The 15,801-nt window shown below is 40.3% G+C and overlaps 1 protein-coding gene across 9 annotated transcripts in view; it reads left to right on the top strand.

The window, feature by feature from the left end:
* PHACTR1 (phosphatase and actin regulator 1) overlaps window positions 1-15,801 on the top strand; it is a 303,315-nt gene that overhangs the window by 161,792 nt on the left and 125,722 nt on the right. The gene's annotated exons all lie outside the window — the stretch shown is intronic.

Below are 15,801 nucleotides of genomic sequence, written 5' to 3'. Positions count from 1 at the left end.
GAACCCTGTACTTCAAATCTTAACATAGTAAGAAAAGAATATGCTTTCCTCCCTTTTAAGGCACATGTGTACACATGGATGCATATGAATGTATAACTCCAGTTACTTGTACCTCTTAGCACACTAACAGGTTTGTATTTTAGGGGTTTTCTTCCTTTTCTGTATTTGGTTATTTAGCTTCAAACCATTATATACTCCAAGGGCAGGCTATGCCTCTTGGCAGAAGATAATCTAGTAATCCTAGAGAGGCAAAGATTAGAGCAGAGAGGCTCACAGCCAGCAGGCTTCCAGAGCATGTCATCGGTGTGGTTTTGACCCCTCTTTCTGTGGGGTAGGATTTCATTCTGCATTGTGCAAATGACTTTTAAGATCATAATTTAAAAAGTAACTAATACCAGTAAAGCCTTAATCTTTTCTTTCCCACAACAGGCACAGCTATGAGTTTCTTTCAGAAAGTAAAGAAACTGTAGTCCCAGCTATGCTGCCTGGGGAGACTCACTGAATTGACTCTGACACATTTTTCAGCATTGAAAAATACCAGGTTTTTGGTTTGTTTTTTTTTTCTAATGAATACAGATTCTAGACCTTTTAGTGTTTGGAGGGAAAGGATGGTATAATGAACTGAAATTACACGACGATCATATCAGACAGATCAGGTAAAAATCTGTGACCAGCTCAGATACAGAGAAACCTGTCAGGATCTCAAGATGTCCATGCATGCTCACAGTTGCACAGCCTAAAGAGCACTTAGAAAGGGGACCACTTACTACTTTTCATAAGGGAAATGCACAGCACTTTGCAATGTGGGCACCCCACCCTCCGATTCAAATTATGTATGGTTTATATAATGTCTTGCAGGCCTATAGCTGCTCTAGTGTACCCGAATGTCCTGTGTGGATCCTGTGACCTGAGCAACTATTGTATTTGTTGGATCCATGTATAAAGACTAGTATTCAGTCCCTATGGCATAGGCAGATCAGTTGGATACATTGATTTAATGCTGAAATATCCTCCAAATCCAGTTGTGAGTCCTGGATTCTAGTCATTGTCTTACTCCACATTTTCATTGTTCTACTACTCTAGAAGGAAAATTTATGCTGAAACTGAGGGAAATCCTTCAGATACCACCAGCTAATCTAGCAAAAGTCATGACTAGGAGAATACTAAAAGAGATAGCCATGAAACTGAAGGAAAATATGGAAGCAGGTAGCAAGTCATATGATATCTTGGAAGGGAGGTCGTGTAATTTGGAGAGAAGTCGGTGAAGGAATTTGGCAATGCAGGTGGGCACACTGAAGTAGGGGTAAAAGGAGTTGGTGTGGATGCAACATTTTGATGAGCTAAAAAACAAGAAGTGAGGAGCTCAAAGAGAAGCAGGAGCCTACAGTAATAAGATGAACATGGGAGATGCTTTAACCATTAGACTGAACAGAATGGATATATTTAATGCTAATTTAGTTGCCAAATAGAAAACAAAGAGAGACATCTATAAAAGCACCAATAGTGAAAGGTTGGGTGATAGAATAACAGAAATGGTGTTGAAAATGGAGTGGTGAAACTGTACATGAGTGAAGAATGAGGTATTCAGGACAGGATGCCAGAGGCAATCAGACATGGTGGACTGAACCGAGAGGGAGAGGTCAAGTGAAAAGAGGTATGTGTCACCTCCAGGAATACAGGAGCAATCAGGGCTCTGAACGCTAAGGGCTGTGAGGGAGATGTTGGGAGAAGCAGAATGAAGAAGAGTTGCTAAAGTCCCAAGAAAAAAACGTACAAGAATTGAGGAGACAACACAGGTTGCCCAGAATCAAGAAGAGGAATGAAAATGTTTTCTGAATGTAAATGTGGAGAAGTGACTGATAATCTAGTAGAGCAGAAGGAGCTAGAACTACAAGAGATCAAGGTGCACTGCAATACTAAACATCTGGTATGTACAGAGATCTTCTCAGTGTATTGATTTTGGTGGTCTCTGTGAGGGCTGTGATAGTGCTGGGTCATAGCAGATGACGTGACTGATGAACAACAGTAGTCAGAGAAACAAGTAAAGGAAGAGGCTTGGCTGGGTTTTATTTATTTTATACTGAAGACTAATTGCAAATCTCAGTGTTCTACTGAATTCTGAGCCTGGCTCTGGAACATGCTTTAGAGAGATCTCTACTTCAGTGTGGCTAGAAAGAACTGTAGAGACTTCAAAGATACCCAGAGATGACCTAACAGAAAGAGTGAGTGGAACAATTGAAGCAGGATACTTTCAATTTTTGTGCAGAGGATCTGACATGAAAACTTAAGTGTAAAGAAGTTAACTTAAGAATGTGCTGGAAGAGAAGGAATTCACAGAGCAAAGTGGTTTTTTATCACTGACAGATGAGGGTTCTCAGCTCAAGGGTTCTCTGCAGAGTATTTCTGGACAACTTCAGGCATGTCCATCATGTATCACTTTGTACCCAAGCTCCTTGTCTGTAAAATGGAGATAGTGGGATTTCCTTCCACTTGCTGCTGGTCTGTAAATAGATTATGAGTCCTTCAGTGGAGAGGGGGAGGAAAGGACTGTCTCTTGCCATTTACATTCCTAGTGCCAAGGACTGTGGGGCTCGAGGTCTTTAGTCTTTAGGTTCAAGCGTAGTGGAAGTACAAATAATATTAAGAATGAACATACCCAAAAGGTTTCATTCAGAGCTGATATTTATTATGTGTTCCTATACTTCATGGTTTTGGTATTTAAGCAGAAATTATTCTAAGATCTTATATATGCATGAAAATCAGCGTGGACTGAGATACTGTTGCTGTAGGAATTCTGACACTTGTTTTTCTGATGCTGCCCATCTTCTAGAGCTTCCAGATAAATATCTTTTCCAAATAGAAAAGGGGAGGGTTGTGTATGGCTTGTGCATGTGCATGTGTGTGTATGCATGTGTGATTCCAACCTGGAACTGAAGATTTACTTCTTTTAACTGGGAACTTTTGGAACATTTACTTTAGCATCACTTAAGAGATTGTCTCTGAGGTGATTGTATTGCTTCCCACAAAAGTAATTACTAAATTAAATAGTTATCTTCTAGACAAACTGTAAGCCATTCAAGAGCTATGTATAGGAATAAGTTTTACTTCACTAATTCTCACATAATTTCAGACGGTAACTGCTTTTCCATTACCATCTGCAGAGTGAGCAAAGCATGCTGCTATGAGGCATTGCAGTCTTTTACAGTGGTACCTGTCAAAAATCGTAAAATGTTTTGGAAAAAATCAGACTACATAGAATAGAAAAGTAGGTAAAAAAAACAATGTACCTGGTTCAGTCATGAAGCGTGGGAAGCTGAAAAACATGTTTGAGGTTTGGACAGCTGATACAATTATGCAATGTGTGTCTTTAGTCCCTGAGGGATAGTTACCCTAAAGAAGGAGGCAGAGGGGGAAAGGCATGGGCTTCATTGCTGAGTGAAATATGTTTCAGAACAGATCATAGAATCAAATCAGTTTATTTTTCTCAGTTGAAATCTGTAGTATTTGATTTGGGTGAATATGGTGCTATGCTAGAGAAAGTTGAGATGAGATCAAGCAAAGATGCTTCACATCCCAACAGGTTGCTGGTGAGCTGAGTGGCCCCCTTTGTTTCCACCATCAGTACTTTCTGCTCTGGAAGATATAAGCCCTTGGTGTTTGGCAGGATGTGAATAAATGGGCCTTCTAGGAGGAAGATGTGATGCCTACTCATAGTAACTTCCAGAAAGCAAAAGCCCAAGGCAGGCAGGACATGATCCTTTACCTTTCTTTTACCAAGGAGTGGAGGGGGCAAAGTCCCAGTGCTCTGCTCCCGTCACTTTGTCTTGCACATTGGGGACTAACAAAAACTCATCAGTAACCTGTGGGTTTGACCTGAGATCAGAGGCTGACAGGGATCTGTTAGTGCTGCTTCGGATGGGTATGGCCTGAAGGCAGGGAGGAGAGGGGGGAGGAGGAGAAGAGGAACAGAAAGGTCCATTTAGGCTGTAAGAGGCTGTCCCCCAGCTTACACATTTGCCAAGACTAGCAAATGCGAGTGGCTGACCCGTGAGATGAGATGTGAGACTTTCCTTAAACACTGGCAATTCTTTTAGTTGGCTGATCTGCAGCTGAAGAAAAGAAAAAAGATGGGGGAAGAGAGGAAGTGACATTTATGTCCCAAAATAAAGCTGAAGAAATATCATGAAGCCTGGAGCAGGTCATTAACTGCTCACATGTATCTCTGTAGTGACTAACTCTCATCCTGTTAAACTGCCTGTAGCAAAAGCTGCTGGCCACAAAACAAGCCAGTTGTGTACCATTCCAGGTGACACTGTGCTGGCAGTAGGAAATTCACAGCCCACGTTTGCATGGGCTGTCACCCAGCAGAGCTCCAGACTTACTTTGAAGTGCCCTGGAAGATGTCTTGTCCAAAATTGCAATATAATTTACATTATTAACAGAAACTGTAGGAAAAATATAGGTAGTAAGCAAGTTCTTCACTTTGGTAAATTAGATAGTATGAGGAGAAAAAGTGTACACAAGATTGGGTCAAGCTTATGCAAGCAGATGACTAAGTTCTTTGTTTTTCAGTGAAAACTCCTGTGTCCTTATGGGGGAAATGTTTGCCACCTTTTCTGGAAACTCTGTATATCTTTGTCATTGATTTGAGGAGTTTTAGGAACAAAACCAGCAAAGATGATGGAATTGGTCACGATGGCTCAGCACCCCCTCATTTTTATTGCACATTGCTGACATAATGACACGGATAAGAGGATACCTTGATTCTTTGGGTCTTTAGAGAGCAGACAGCTTGTCTGTTTCAGTTCTGTCTCCTTTTATTGTTTTCTCCCCTTTCCAGTGCTGTAAGCTGGCATCTTTTGATACCATTTTACCATCCTGCTTTCTATCCGAGAACCAAGTTTGTAGTCTTGGTATATGTAAGCTTCTTAAATGCAAAGATTAGGGCAACACCAAACATGCAATAAAAAATCATTTCCCTGTGAGAATTTCAAAAAGCAGTTAAAATGCCATCAAGTATGATGAAAGCAATACAGTGGTTTTCCTGCATTTAACAGTAATGATATGCTCTGAGTATTTGTTGCCATCCTAATTAATATGCCTAGTTTTGATTCTTCTGTATCAGGTTACGTACATCAGAAATGTAATACAGAACTATTTGATAAACCATAAAAGGCCACAGATTTTCCTTGTGTAAAGTATGGAGCAATTTGTAGAAAAGGGGCAAGATGTGAGTGGTGGCATAGATCATGGAGGGGCATGTTCTTGTTGCATGCTGTTATTACCAGAGCACGTCAAACCTAGTATCAACCTGGCTGAATAAGTTTGGCTTTCTGTGCCTTTTTTTACTTCCACCACCCCTATGTCCTATTCTGTTTTTTGGTCCCTGCCCAGGTGGGCAGCGGGATTCCATTTCTGTGTTTGTGTTTTCTTCTTCTCTTAATTGCTTAGAAATGTTTCTCTTAGAGGGTGATTTGCTCATTTGGCTTCTTAGTTAAGAAAATGAGATAGATGGAAGTACTTCACTTTACAACCATTATTGGAATTTTTTTATTAATATTGTCACTGCCTGTCAAAGCTAAACAGGAGAGAAATACTGAGTATGGGGGAAGAGATCAGAAGACTCAGTATTCTGCCATGTGATGTCCCTTCCTTTCTTCTGGGGTTTTTTTTTTGGCTTTTCTTTTCTTTATATGTCATATCATTAAAAGCAGCAGAATTCGTTTATGGGTTCCTTGACTGATGAGCAAAACCTATCCTCCAAAAACCCTATCCTACAAATACTGTATTTGTTGTAAATGTTGTATTTGTGACATTTTCATTAAATTCTGTTCCCTCAGCAGAGGAGGTGGGCTTTCTATCAGCTTTTGTATTGTAGGATTTTGTTTCTTGATCTATTTCAGTGACTGGTAGTAAATGCATAGCTATTCCTTTGTACCCTCAAAGATCTTCTTGTTTGTAATCAGATAATACCAAATTTGACTTCCTGTTGTTGACACCTTACTCAGCCCACAATTAGCCAGAATCTAATTTCAAGAGCACAGTACAAGTATCTGCAGTACCATGTTGCTAATAGTCCACCAGGATGTCTAAGATTAATTGGATATATTTGTAGTCTCTTTAATGGATCACGCCAGGTCTCACACACCATCCCAAATCCATTAGCCAAGCCCCAGCTTCAGGGGACTAGTGTAACTGAAGGGCAGCACCAGAGTGTGCAGTAGCTAAGCCAGCTTTGTCTGCGTGTTTCAGTGGCTTTCTTAAAAACTGGAGGGTACTGTGATGTTTGCCATTATCTAAATGAATGCAGCAAAGCTGCAAACGGTGAAGTTGGGACACACTTTGAGGCCCTGTTTCTCCTTTGTGACTTTGATTTGCACGCTTCTCAGAAAATAATGATGTTCTTGCCATCCCTCTGAGGTGGAAAACTGTCCTCTTGCTGGTTTTTTTGCTCTTGTGAAGTGACATGAATCTTCACTGGTCTGTTGCTTTTAGTCTCCTTGTCTCAGAAAGGATTGGGTGGAGAGAAATAAGATAATGTTTGATCATGTCACTGTCATCTCTCGCTGACTTTTCTGGCTTTGGGTCGAGCTTTCTGAAGATGAGGCAAATCTAGCAGAGCCTTTGCCTTTGGAGAAGACTCTTAGATTCAAAAGATGAGTTATTTCTGTTGCTCTGAGAAACAATGAGCACATGGTATAATTTAAATCAAAGATAAAATCAGCCACTATAAAATCACCTGCTGCAGCTTCTTTGGAACCACTAGACATAGCATTCTGGCTTGGTAATGTGCAGGCTACCCTGCCTGAAACATGCCCAAAATCACAGTGCCCGTAGCCAACATGAAGCTGTGCTGTTGAAAGAACTCTCATGGACAGGCAGTGTTCCTCCCTGAAAGGAAGCTCTGCATCCCAAATGAGAAAAACCACAAATGAGAGATGGCCAGACCTGACTGACAGCCTCTGCATATTTCCTCTGCATAGACAGTGGAAATTTTTAAGGTCTGAAGATACGACTCAGGAATAAAAGACAAACATTTTCCCAGCCTTCCCCAACACTCCCCACCCTTCTCCAAAAATAAAATTGTGTCCAAAATGTCCAAAGAGAAGAGGAGGGCAGGGTTCTGCATATTTATGATTTAGAGTGTGCTAGTCGGGACATAAACTGAGGCAAGAGACCTGCAGGCTCCAAGCCCTTGGTTTGTGTAACTTTGTTTGTTATTACTGTGCCCATTTCTTTACCCCTAACCAGGAGAAGTGTTCAGTCTCCATGACTTACTGAATCTCCAAATCCCAAGGGTTGCAATTTAGGATGTACAGCCTCTTGTGCAGGGAGAGCCCAGCGTATATATTGATTGGGTCATTTTGAAAAGGATGTAAGACATATTTCAAATCTTCCCTTTCCTTCCTCCTGCCCTGAGCTGTGCAGCCCAAGGCTAAGATGACAGGTTTAGTACTGCAGTTCAGTAGACACCCTCCCCTATCACTACTTAGGAGAAGGATCTTGCCCACTGTCATCTTTTGCATGACATCTTTCAGGCCATTAGTCTAATGGCTTCATGCAACAGAAGTGCAGGGAATAAAATTAAAACTGATCCAACTGTTTAATTTATCTTGGGAGATTTAGGCAGCAGAGAATGATTTTATTTCACCTCCTAAGAGAAGTTGATTGTCTGTTTGGAAAAAACAGACCACTGGTATTCTAAATCTTCTGGAAGCACAGAAGCATAGTGATGGAAATACTGAGACTATCAAGTCATGGCAAGAAACAGGAGTCTAAGTGTCAGCACAATGGGTCTCCAGACAGGTAGTAAGTTACATAGACTCTCAAGACATTTACAGAAGGTTGATCATTTTTATTAAGAAACCCATACATTTATACCCTAGTTTGCTACAGGGGGACCTAATTGTTCCTCCAATCAAAACACCCATCACCATTGGCTAATTAAGAAACCACCCTTTGGTAAACAAATCTGCGTCACGCATTCCACATGTTCACAATACCAGGTGCAGCAAGTCAAGATAAGAATTGTTTCTCATTCTTTTCTCTGATCTTCTCCCAGCCTTTCCCAGAACAATACTTGGGAAAGTTGTGTTTCTCTCTGTGGTCAGAAAGCTGCTGACACATCTAAGTTTTGTTAGAAATTTTGATAACTACTTTTTATCTTCAGTTGTAGGCTAAGGGGTGTTCAGCTGCAACACAGTTAGTGTTATCTTGGTGTTTGTTATCCTTTTAGTACAGAATCAAGAATAAACAGATGGAAATGTTGGTAAGCAGACTTGAATGCATTGGAGATCTTAGCATAAATAATTAGAATACTCATTAAGTACATTCTGACAAATGAGCCAGGCCTAGATCTGTCACTGTGGTCTACTGCATTCACAGTCTATGTATTAGCAAGTTTCTCCAAAGTATTGATGATCTATATATTCACATCCATACAGACTGTAGACATGGTTCCTAATCTCAGCAGTCCATGTCATAAGGATTATGGCACCAGCTTTATCTCTCTTTACCCCATGCATTGGCTGCAGTTACTTTGATGTTTCTGATGCTGTCTGAAACTGTATGCGTGCAGCTCTGATGTTATTTTTAACATGGCGACTCTATCAACCTTGATTTTGGTAAAATAAGTAAATAAATAAAATAAATAGAAATGTTATTTCTTCTGTATCATCTGAAATTGAACTCATATAAAGGGTATGTGTGTCATGCTGCTGTAGTGCTTTATAGAATCTTATCTTTCCTATTTTACTTTCCAAGCTGCTTAAAATGTCAACACTGATAAAAATTCAGATGCACAGACTGAACAGTCAGCAGTGCACAGACATGTGGGTGTACGTGCATGGATGGATGGACGTACAGTGAAAACTATTTGAACCAGAAGTGAAACCAGAATTTGAAAGACCTCATCCCTCTCCTTCCATACACCACCAAAACAGGATGCTTTCCTTATGCTAGCACACTGGTGTTATTGGATGAATAGTTTTGAAATTTGGGTTTGCCCTGAAGGGAAAGCCAGGTGCAGAGACTTGTGTGGAACTTAGCCTATTTGAATCTGAATTACACCCTGTTGAGAAGTAGAAGAGTAAGATGAGTAAAGCTTTCATTAATATTCACAACCTCAAAATAATTGTGGGTTTATAGCCATGAGAGTGAGAAGTTGTCTTCCGGCGATCTGCTGTGGCACTTAAAGACAGAATGTGCTGCCTGCTCCAGCATCTGAATAGAGAAGAGCAGTTTCTGACTGTCTGCTCTCTGTAGCTGACAAACTTGGGCTCCTCTAGCAGCCTTTGAAGAGAATTAGACATGATACCCAAATGGTAAAGAAAGGGGGGACTCATAAGGTTCAGCTGTGTAGCTTCCTCTCCTTCAGAGTCCACCCCCTAAGTCACATGCATTAGCAAGCTAGAACTTGGGAGGTGTTTCCTTCTTTCTTTCTTGTCTCATTTAAATAAGGACAGTGTTTTCCCTGCATTATTTGACTCTAGTTACTAACGTGCATTTGCTTTTCTATGCATTTTTTGTCATCTGAGTCAAATGCCATTTTCCTTGTGAACTCAATGTGCTCGTGCTGAGCATAGAAATCCATGACCCTAAAAGAAAATAGGGAAATCGTGCAGTTCCAGTGAACTGATGCTTCTTTCTCTTATTCATCTCAAATTGGCAGAACAGGCAGTTCACTAAACAGCAAGACAGGCATCAGTTCATTAATACATCTGCTGGCATTGCATAGAGGCTCAAGAAGGACACTTTTTGGTGGTATTTTTCTTTGGGGTTGTTTTCATTTGTTTTTAATTTTGTCTGTTTTCTTTGGCCATTGGGCCCAGTGAGATAAATGATTTTTTAAAAAATACAGACCTATATAAAGATGGGCAAGTAGAGTTCAGCAGCTCTGAGCTAGTGCACCTGTTCCCTGTGATTACCAAGCAAATGGTGTTCTTCACTTGCTACGATTAATTTAGTTCAGATTTTTGCCTTATTATGGCATGTAGACTGGGTTCCATTTTTATATGTTTTGTGTTAGTACCTGCAGTCACATACCTATTTTGTTTCTTGTTTTCTCCCTTTTTAACTAAATGCTTGGGAAATTTTTCAATCTGAACACCACCATAAGCCTTCTAAAACTTGGTGTACTCAGCCAGATGTCATGGTTCAAGTCAGTCTCTGACTTGTGGATTCAAACAAAAATGTTGCTTGACTAAAGAGATTTTTGAACATTAGGTTTGTGGGGCAAATACTCCAGTTCAGCTGGAAGAGCATACAACATTGGACTTGACAGAAAGGGATTTGTGATACTTGTAGGATGTCGTGTAGATACTTCGCCGAAGAGAACAGTACTTAAAATTGAGAACCTGTTTCCCATAGGTTATATAGAAAAAGGCAGTTTATATTGCCAAGAAATGTTCAGAAAGGCTTATGTTGTACTTGTTGTGGTTTGTTGTTTTGGTTTGGTGGTTTTTGTTTTGTTTTATATTTAAATCATCTGCTTGGTAGCAGAAACTTGATGATTTTGAAAGGAAACTTTCAGCATGTAGGCAAAACAGATTTCATTCATTTGTTGCTTTATCCAGTACCAGCAGTGATGGGGTGAAAAGAGATCCCTTTGTTTTAATTGTAAGAAATGTCAGGGTTTGGTTTAATTTCATTCTTCTTCTGGGCTGAAATGAAACATTGTGCAGATGCCTATCACAAGTACCTTCATGATGTTGAAAATGAACTTTGCTGCCAATTTCATGGCCAAGTGGCTCTGTATAGGCACATCCCAGTGTGCTGCTGAATGCTCTGCTTCCATGCAGCTCACAACATGCCACTGGTTCCTCTGTCAAACACCACAGAAAGGCATCATTCCCATCAATACAGTGGAAAGCACCCAGTCACACACCATATCCTAATATCTTCTATTCCAATTTCTTTAAGGTAAATTTTAGCATTCTGGAAAGGACCCTTCAGCAGCTTTGGCTGGTCACTAGATTGTTTGGGTAAAGTAATTTGACTCCTTGTGACCTTTGTCGTTCACTGTGCTACAATCAGGATTTCATTAATTTCTTTCTGCTAGCATTATTTCAGAGCTTTTTTTCTGTGATTGTGTTTTCTTGGTTCCCTGTAGTATCTTTTTCCTTAGCTCTGATCTAAACCTATTCTCAGTTTTTGAGCTATTTCTGAGTGCTGGACTTGGAATAATTAATGAGCTTGAAGCTATATGCATAGGTCCTTCCTGTGACTGTAACATTTCTTGGGCAGATATACCAATTTGATTACCTGATGGACACCACCTTTTTTTTTCAAGGCAGCAGCAGCTTTCTAGAAACCAGAGATTTTCCTATAAATCTATTGAGCAAGAGCAATATCTTGCAGAGCTCAGCAACCATGAGACAGCCTAGAACTTTATACTAAAAAAGATGGTGGAAAAAAAGTGAAATCATAGCTATGAAAAACACACAGAAAAACTCAGTGTTTTAGCCAACAACTTTCCATGCTTTATTCATTACCTTAAAGTAATCATGGATGTTTTGAGTATTCATCTTTGAAACTCAAGCCTCTACTTGAGTAAGGGCCTAAACTAACTATTATTTAAATAAACAAAAAAGTTCTCATTATAACCATAGGTATATGCACTTAGGTACTCAAAGCAAAAGTATTTAGTACTTATTGTGAATTCCTGAACATGGATACAGACTGTCTCCTTTCAGCGAACATATGAAACTTTCTTTTTGTTTGTTTTGGTTTTTTTAGTTTGTTTGTTTTTTGGGGGTTTTTTGCTAGGCTGTTACTGAGGGAGGCTTTAAAACTCATATTTAGGCTTATTATCAATGTGCCATTTGGAATAATAACTCCTTTTCTCTTGGCTTCTTTTCTCTTTAAAGAACAGAGTTTCTTTTTCCTAAGGGAAGGAATGCAGAGTTTATAAGGGAATGGTTTGGACTTCCTAGCTCTTAAATAAGGCGTTTTTTTCCTCTTCTCCCAGCCATTGCAGTAATTAAAAACTCAATTTTTTATCTTTATGATGACAATGGTGAGATGGTACCATTGTATTTAGGAAGTTTAATGTTTGCAATGCCATTTTCTGAATAGGATTACTTTTAAAAAGAGGACACGCCTCTCCGAAATTTCTGAAAAATATAAATATATGCCTTCTAAATCACACATTTTTAGTAAAGTAAAATATTGGATATGCCTACTTCCAAGTACATCAAAAGAAAAAGATCAGAAATTGTTTAGTCCATCAGAAATCCCCTAAGAAATTTAGAAGTATTCATATACTTTTTCTGGGATTTCTCAAAATAAATAACTAGCCTTTTGCACTAGTGGTTTATTTTTAGAAGGGTGGAGAACTTCCCTAACTTCCCTGATTCCCAGTGAGGACTGGTAGAGCCAAGGTGCTCTACTATGTGAGCAACTGTGTCTTCCTCTGTCCACATGGAAATTAGGAAAATTGTCACCCACTAAGAGAAGCCTAGCAAAATGTAAGTGACGAACCCATGGGCTTTTGTGGACTCAGTCCTTTTCTTGGATTGCTTTGTGCTTTGCAGCTGAGTAAAACTTGTGATTCAGGCTGGTTTAAGAGAGAAATCCAACCATGAAAATGTAATCATTACCAGCTCCTTCAAGAAGACAGTTTCAATCACTAGCAAGCTGAAACAAGCATCAGAAAAAATGTTATGCACTCTTTCTTCATCAGGATATATTTAGGAGTTGAAGATACCTGGGCTTCAATTTCTATTTTTTTTCTTATTGAATGGGTTAAAGATTTGCTGGAAGGAAGACATCTTCTCTGTCACCCTTAGCTTTGGCTTTCAGGACGAACTTGAGCTGTGCTGGATGAGACTTAACTCTAATTGATATGTTTGGGTGTGACTGAAAGACAAATCAGATTGCTTGACACCCCCAGTATCTGCAGGGATCCATCTAGGACTCCTGAGCCATGGTTCCTAGTCCTGTCCATATGTGTCATGATTTCACCCCAGTCAGCACCTAAGCCCCAGACAGTTGCTCACTCACTCTCCCCCAGCAGGATGAGGGAGAGAGAAGAGGAAGAGTGACAACACTTGTGATTTGCGATCAAGACAGTTACATAGGTAAAGGAGAAGCTGCGTGCACAAGCAAAGCAGAATAAAGAATTCCTTTGCTACTTCCCATGGACAGGAAAGTGTTCAGCAGTCCCCAGAAAAGGGAGCCTTATCACGATGACCTGGGAAGAAAAACACCATCACTCCAAACATCTCCCCCTTCCTTCTCCTTCCCCCAGCAATATGCTGAGCATGACACTCTATGGTTTGGAATACCCCTTGGGTCAGTCAGGGCTGGCTGTCCCTGCTGTGTCCCCTCCCAGCTCCCTGAGCATCCCCATCCTCCTTGCTGCTGCAGCCATGTGGGGACAGAAAAGGCCTTGACACTGTACAAGCGTGCTCAGAAGCAGCAAAAGCATCCCTGTGTTATCAACACTATTCTCAGTGTTGGTTACAAATCCAAAACCTAGCTCTATTTTAGCTTCTATGAAGAAAATTAACTCTATCCCAGACCAAACCAACTCAACATGTATTGGAGGAGTTACTGATGTTCCAGTGGTTGATGCCCACTTATAAAGTGAGAGTGACAACCCCACTGCAAGTGTTTTGTCTCATAGCATTTCATTTGTTTTACATAAAGTTAGAGCCTTGAATTGCAGTAGTTCTGTTGAGTATAACTTGTGCTCAGCTTTGTCCTCTGAATTTTTTGGTGTTGTGAGATTTAATCTCCTTCTTGGCAAAATACCTTTAAAGGAGGTTTGAAGAGCAGTATTCTTTTGATGCTCTCTGCCAGGTGAGCTTTTAGTGTGACAGTGTGATTACCTTGGAGTCAATGCCCTAGATGGGAAATGCTGCTTGTAGCTGACATTTACACCAGAACATGAGATTTTTATGGCAGTTCTTCACAAGCTGAAACATGGGTTTCTCTCCCTGGGTGCCCAGCAAGCTCTGCTAACAGGGCTCCATTTACCCATCTGTACTCTTCTGCTTTTGCTTTCTGGGGAAAGGCTGTAGGAGACAGCACCACACCTCTCTCATGTTTCCCCTCATGCCTCAAACAGAAAATCTCCTACCAGAAGCAAAAAAAAGGGACAGTGAGAAGCAGTGTCTTCAGTCCTCTTTATTCTCCTTTGTACAGAACTGGACAGGATCAGGCTCCCAACAAATCACAGCTGTGAACAGGAGTTTCTTTCAATACATAAGTGAAGCAGTAAAGAACCCACAGTAAAGCCCAGGAATAGTGTTGGGAGAAGGGTGTTTGTGCTGGCAGATCAGTGACTATCACTAATGCTTTCTTTCAAACCCAGTAGGTCTTGAATTCTTTAAAATAACAGTTTTAGTGGGATAGGTGTGCTCCTTCATCCATCGTGGTACAAAGAGTAGTAGTGTTCCCTGGGAAAATCAGAGATGTGGGCTTAAGCCTTTTCAATGGGAAGATGAAAGTGACCCCATGATTCTCCTTTCTTCCAAGTTCTCTGCCTGCTCTAATAGAAAAGCCCTTGCAACTCATCTTACTTCCTCTGCTTTCTTAAAAGTGCAAACTGTGCATCTCCTCCCTGCTTGTCCATTAGGAAGGGTAAAATATCCCTTCTTTTCAAGCTGAAGTTTTTTACTGGAGCAATTCCTGGTACCTATGGAGTTGTAGACCCAAGAACAGTGTGAGATCTCTTCTACTTTTGCTGGCCCTGTTTTTCTCTTGGTTGGTTTTTGGATGTGTTCTACTTATAGTGACTGCTCTGAGTCCTATTTTGGAGCTGCTGACTCTCCAGAAATTGTGTGTGATGCCCAGGATAGACCTATGGTGTCTGCTCCAGTGTCTGGGCACATGACAGTGATGAGCTACAGTACTGTTTATTTTACTTAATCTTGAATCTATATTAAATAAATGCATAAAAGACAGAAAACCTAGTGAGTAATAAGAGCAATAAAGGATACATAAAACAGTTGATATCAAAGAAATTTGAAAATCCTTATTTTCTATAGTTACAGGTTCTTAGGAAGAGATTATATAGCTATTGGTGACAAAACCTGATAAAGTGCTTTGTGCTTTTGTTGCAAGTGAAAATCCTATGTAGTATCTTACGATACAGAAAATACCTGGTGTTTTGAGAGAATTCATATCTATAAAGACATGTTTAGAGTGATGCATTCAGTGCAGTGTAGTTTGCAGAGGGTAAAAAAGTGGCTTTCAGATTGCAATCAGCATGAATAATTTACGTTTTACGTCAAAATGGGGATGAGTCAAAAGCAGGGTCCTAGAGGGATTAGACTTCCAAAACTATTCTCTGCACTTCTATGCCAACAAGAGAAATAAATAGACTGTGATAGAGAGATTGTAGCTGAGATTAGAGCTGTACCATGGTATGGTACCTGTGCTGAAACAGGCAAGGTTAGGAGATGGGAGACTCCATTGATGGACACAGTGCGAAGTGCTCCACACCTGGGGAGCAGGAATAATTGGCAGGTGTTTGGAACGTGTGAGTGCTGCTTAGACTGCAGAGGAAAGCTTCTGACAGGCTCTTCATGGCTCATAAAATCACTATGCCAGCTCACTGCCACTGCAAATGCATAGATCCAGTGGGAGCTGTTCTCCACCAGATAGGTAATCATCCTCATTTGGCAAGACTGCGTTTAGACTGCAGCATGGCATGCCTTGTCTTTCATTGGAAAACAGACCTTTGTGGAGTTAGGAAAAGTTTAAATGGGTAATTCACATAGTAAGGCAATGCTGATGGAAATTAATTCCAGGTGCTAAAGGAAATTAAAGGGAAACAACTGAACATAAGATAAT

Source organism: Motacilla alba, chromosome 2, assembly GCF_015832195.1.
Source record: "Motacilla alba alba isolate MOTALB_02 chromosome 2, Motacilla_alba_V1.0_pri, whole genome shotgun sequence".
Taxonomy (NCBI): domain Eukaryota; kingdom Metazoa; phylum Chordata; class Aves; order Passeriformes; family Motacillidae; genus Motacilla; species Motacilla alba.
This window is presented reverse-complemented; position numbering and strand designations above follow the sequence as displayed.